Source organism: Molossus molossus, unplaced genomic scaffold (genome assembly GCF_014108415.1).
Source record: "Molossus molossus isolate mMolMol1 unplaced genomic scaffold, mMolMol1.p scaffold_m16_p_16, whole genome shotgun sequence".
Taxonomy (NCBI): Eukaryota; Metazoa; Chordata; class Mammalia; order Chiroptera; family Molossidae; genus Molossus; species Molossus molossus.
In genome coordinates this window covers 8,021,298-8,027,187 of record NW_023425351.1, presented here as the reverse complement: position 1 = coordinate 8,027,187, position 5,890 = coordinate 8,021,298, and the positions used below count along the sequence as shown (strand labels likewise).

The window sequence follows — 5,890 nt, the reverse complement described above, 5'->3', positions numbered from 1 at the left end:
TTACATTGTGACAAATGGGGGAGAATTTATCTCTTTAACTTGTGTTTCATTGTGTTATCTCAAGTGTAAGACAGTGTGGACTTGTGCCCCTTGATTTCCTGAGGAAGTCAAGTAAAAAATATGTTATTTCTATTTGCTGTTCACTTTATTCCTATTTCTCTATGAGTCAGGCATGAGCCCAGGATGCTGAATGGAGGACAATCTGATAGCATATATCACTGTGGTATATTCAAAGAAAACTTGTACTAATTTGATTGGGCCACATCTGTGGATATTTATTCTCTCTTTTCTTATAAAGAAATTTATCTTAAAAAAATTTTTTACCCCTCATGTAAATATCCCCCCTAGTGAGCTCCCCCATTTGTTAGTCATATATATCCTGGGCATTAACCTCAGAACTGCCTGATCATATTTATATCATGTTATAGCATATGGAAACAAGAAAGCATACAAACCAACAATTTGGCATCCATGTGATACCCCTTTAATAAAATTAGATAGAATTAATTATTTTTGGGAAAAAGTCTAGATTATGTTATTATTTTTTAGCGACTGGGACTTCTAATTTAGTATTAAAACTTTATATGTGCTATTTTATTTAATCTTTATGGCATCCTTGCAAGGAGTTGTTGTTGTCTCCATTTTTTCAAATGAGGAAATAGTTTTATAGAAGTTGAGTAATTTGCTTAATTAGTAATTTCTAACATCAATATTTGAATACTGGCCTGTTTGATTTTAAAGCTATTCTTTTTTTTTTTTGATAAATTAACTGCTAGTTTTTACTGCCACAAGTAAAATTCCACTTAAAATTTTAAATGGAAAACAATTATTTTTGTAAGGGAATTTGGGGGAATGAAAGAGTCTATGTCACTTAAAAGCTATCAATAATTTACTCCATTGACATTTAGTGCTTCTGAAATCTGCAAGACTGCTAGATATCTATTGACTTTGTTCCCTGGGGAGATTGAATGGCTTGGAAACCTTATTTTATAATTCATTTACAACTAAAATAGCTATAATACACTATTCTGATTATTGGACAGATGTCGGTGAGAACATGAAGAAGAAGAACAGAAGACTGGGAGAACACTGGATAGATCATGATAATCTTTAAAACTTTAAAGAGAGAATTGGACAGCAATTCTCAGAAAAGGGTTTGCTTATTGGATTGTAGATGACAGGAAGCTGGTGGAGAGATAGAGCATGATGGATGAGATAATCTGAAAAGCAGAGTCATGAAAATTCAATAGGCTAACATAATATTTAAAAATTTGTAAATCTCTGTTTAGTGTCAAAAGATTATTGCACTAGAAGAAGTTCAGTAAATGTAAGTGAAAGTAATACAATTTAAAAATAAATTAATTGAGAGTGTGGGTCATTTTACCAAATTGGTGGTGTAAAGATGCTCCAAACTTTTGTACCCTCATGGAAACATGAAAAATATCACCACCACCCCAACCACAAAAATCAACAGCAGGCAAGTGGCCTTATTCCCCAACTTTCCCTTGAGTCTGCTGGTACTACCAGCTCTCGTCAGTCTCCGGTCCGCTCTCTCCTTGAGACTGAGCACTATGCCTTCAATTAAGTTGCAGAGTTCTGATGGAGAGATATTTGAAGTTGATGTTGAAATTGCCAAACAATCTGTGTGACTATCAAGACCATGTTAGAAGATTTGGAAATGGACGATGAAGGCGATGATGACCCAGTTCCTCTACCAAATGTTAATGCAGCAATATTAAAAAAAGTCATTCAGTAGTTCACCCACCACAAGGATGACCCTCCTCCTCCTGAGGACGATGAGAACAAAGAAAAGCGAACAGATGATATCTCTGTATGGGACCAAGAATTCCTCAAAGTTGACCAAGGAACACTTTTTGAACTTATTCTGGCTGTAAACTATTTAGACATCAAAGGTTTGCTTGATGTTACATGCAAGACTGTTGCCAATATGATCAAGGGGAAAACTCCTGAAGAGATTCGCAAGACGTTCAATATAAAAAATGACTTTACTGAAGAAGAGGAAGCCAAGGTTTGCAAAGAGAACCAGTGGTGTGAAGAGAAGTGAAAAGTTGTGCCTGACACTGAAACACTGTAAGGACTGTTCCAAATACTAGTTGCACTGCTCTGTTTATAATTGTTAATATTAGACAAACAGTAGACAAATGCAGCCAGCAACAAATCAGTTATATTAGCAGACTATTGTGCTCATTGCATGTGTAGTTTGGGTACAGGTTCCAAACCTATGGCTGAGTTTCTTCCAGTATGATCCAAAATTTCTTTTTTCTTTGCTCTGAATAAAAATGAATTGTGGGTTCTCTAAAAAAAATGAAACAAACAAACAAACAAACAAACAAACAAAAAAACCCCCAAACAAACAAAAAACAACATACGCACAAAAAACAGAAATTGTCTCAAAAAACTTTGTCAGAGCTCTAAAAAACAAGCAATTTTATAGTCACCAAGCTAACACCCAATTAAGAAAAGGCCATATTCCAAATGGTCAGAAAGTTTTGTGGTATTTTTACCTACTCTTCCCAACCTCTTTCCTGGCATAGTGGCAGTCTTGGTCGTGAAGGAGCAGCAGCAGCAAGAGCCCAGGTCCCAGTTTTCTCTCTCAGATCAGAAGGAGCAGAGCATACTTATTGGCAAATTATTGTGTATATCTATTCTAAATTATTTGGGGTGAATCTTAAAAAATCAATGCAAGGTGTTCATCTCTATTTTGTTTAATCAGAATTCAGGAGGAAAAACCATGGGTTGTGCTTATAACAACTAAAAGATGACTCACAGATGCCTAGGGTAAGAGACCGTGATCGTGGTGGGGAGATATACAATAGACAACCTAAGGCTTGGAGTAAAAGTTTGAGCGAAACTCTTAGAAAGTTAGGGTATTCATAAGCAGCTGTATACAGGGGACATTAGAAAGCCAAATGCATGCATGGACAACACACAAAGCCCACAAAAATCACAAATAGACATTGAACTTTCAACTTGCACTGATTCCTACGGTCAAAGAATGCCTAACTAAGTGTTAAAAGAGTTCCCTAGCACAGAGCCAACTGGCAGACTGGAGAGCTCTTGAAATTCAAGGAAATCTCTGTCACAAAACCTTAGCTAAACAACCTAAAAGAACAGTGACTTTAGTGAACACACAGAAGAACTAGTCTTCCCAAAAGTTGTTTGGAAATGTCTCAAAACCAATGGACTACTACAGTCTTTAACAATCAAAACAGAAAATAACTCCTGGAGAAGGAGGACAATCTGGTTGTAATAAGAAAAGGCCCAATTTTCAAGAAAAAAACCTCCAAAAGAAACAAAACATACAAAGAAACAACAACAACAAAAAAAGTGGTATATTTAAAGGAAAAAATATATAATCTGTCCCCAAGAAAGCTCAAACATTGGATTTATTAGAAAAAGACTTTAAAACAGTTGCCCTACACAACCAATCGATGGGGACATTAGGCTGGGGAAGGCAGGAAGGGGATGGGAGTAGGAAGGAGGTTGGTCAATGGGGAAAAAGGGGAACATCTGTAATACTTTCAACAATAATAATAATAAAAAAAAACAATAGTCCTAAGTATGCCTAAAAACCAAAAGAAAAATGGACAAAGAACTAAACAAAATCAGGAAAGTGATGTGTGTGGATGAAAAGGGACCACTTATTAAACCTGACAAGCTCAAGGGAGGCCTACCGGGTGGCCTTAAAAACTCAGATATCTAAAGTAACACATAGAATGTGTTGTAGGAGAATGAAAAGCTAGAAAAATTCTGGGACATGTAAAATAGGGAAACTGAGGCAGGAAAGTTAAACAAAGCCAAAAAGCTTTGCATGCTACTTGCAGCAGGGCCTTATCTTGAGATCAAAGGGTTAAAACCTCTCCTTCTCACAGAAAAAATGGAGAAAGGAGGAGGGAGGGAAAGGGGAGAGGAGGAGGAGGAATCAGAGACCACTTAGTGCAAATCATCCCAAAGTTGTTAGAACAGAAGGGAGGAGGAGAAAAGAAGAGTATAAACAAAAAAAGCGAGGCACTTCCCATAAATTGTGGGAAAACCATAACAAAGAAAAGGGGAGACTGTTAGAGTTCATTTGTACCATGATATCTAGCAGAGGAATTGAAAAAAAATCTTACAGACAGGAGGGTATATAAGGCAGAAACCACCCACCCCACTCACACTTCAGATTAGCTGAGAGCCCGTCTGTGCTTCATAAACCAGACGTATAGGTTTGCTTGCTTTGCTTCATTAATAAATGTGCATGCTTTAACTTTTTAATCAATTCACTTGCTTTAATGTTTTGATAAATCCACGTCACAACACAATCACGGTCTCTCCTATAAATTCATTTATATAGAAGACAAGGTGAGGTTGGGGACAGCCCGCTCCCTCTGACTCAGGGTGCTGTTCAATAGCACCTCTCTGGTGTCTGTGAGAGGTGCCTGTCACATTTTGGTGCCCCGAACTGGGATCAAAGAGCATGATTGGGAGCTGAGTTGGGTTGCTGACAGTGTCTCTTCGCTCGCTGCATGGTTGTCCTTGATTCCCTCCAAAGGACCGCAGTGAGTTCACTCCCTTTGGGGATTTCTTTTTCTGTTGCCATCAGGGTTAGGGTGTTGCAGCATAACAAAAATAACCAAGATACACTAGGCCTGTGCTTGGGGGGCAGAAAATTGAAAATAAAACCAAATGAGTGCTTGGGTTCCCACGCAAGCTTCAAAGAACAAAGAGGCAAATTCCGCCCTCCAGTTCAAGGCTTGAATGTCCTTACATGAGTAAGGGCAATGTGGAGGTGTCTGGGGTTGTACCCCAAGAGTTGCAGGGGTCTCTTAGGGACTCAAAAATACAACTGTAATTAGATTTGGACCCATCCAGGGAGTGCACATAAGGCCTGGTCAGCCAGCACTCCAGGTCCTCACGATTGTCTAGACAGCTGGTGAGAGCCACCGAGACAGGCACGAGGAGTGGAAATGACCACAGTTTTCACTGCTTCTGGGAGCTCCCTTCACAAGCAGCACACTTTGACCCATGACATTAAACCCTTAGCTTTTCTGCCTCTAGAGCATGGCTGGGAGAAAAATAAATGTAACTCACCAATCAGTTGTCAGTCTGCTGCATCTCTCTGCCCCCCATGGCATTTGGAAGCTCTATTTACATCTGTACCCCCTTGTAGAAAATGCCCACAGGGAGAGTGTTGCATCTGTGGGGTGGCAAGGGAAAGAATCAATTGGGGACCCCTCAAGATTTAGAGATATTATCCAGAAAACCCAGAGGAAGTTCCTCCCCTAGGCTGCCCTTACAGGCTCTGCCAGGAGAGACACGAACCTGAACCAATTAACCCACAGCTCCTGCTGATATGTAAACAAAGGCTCAGGGAGACACCTAGTTAAACAAATTGAGGCCAGGATCCTAAAGGTGTTTGCCAGGCTAATTAAGGCTCTTCATTCCTCCACACTAATTAAGTGACTGGTTTCATATCAATTATGGAATAAATGGGATAAAGGAACCTTTTTCTTGTACATACTCTGGGCTCTGATACTCAGTTCAGAGACTCAAAGAAAATTTGTCACATAGGTTGAGAAAGCTGACAGGCGCAGCAGGAAAAGTTGGCTTTGCCTTGCTGAGCCTCACCAACCCTAGGGGATATCAGTGGGTGACCTGTTTGGTGTGGACAGAGGAAGGACTGCCCATGCTTTCCAGGCATCTGTTAAGCATGGTTCTGCAGGACCCACAAGACAGAGGGAGTAGACAGGAATGGCAGATTTTCACACATTCCAGTGGACAGATGTATTGAACAGCAAAAATTTTGTTGAGTGAATGAGAATATTGCAAGAATTTGGAAGGGTTCTATCTTTACAAAGGCTGGTGGGACTAGAAACACTACAATGCTTAC

General features: G+C 39.4%; 1 pseudogene; it reads left to right on the top strand.

Annotated features, from left to right (window-relative positions):
- Window positions 1-1,526: 1,526 nt before the first annotated feature.
- Window positions 1,527-2,065, top strand: LOC118631720 (annotated as a pseudogene).
- The last annotated feature ends 3,825 nt before the right edge of the window (window positions 2,066-5,890 follow it).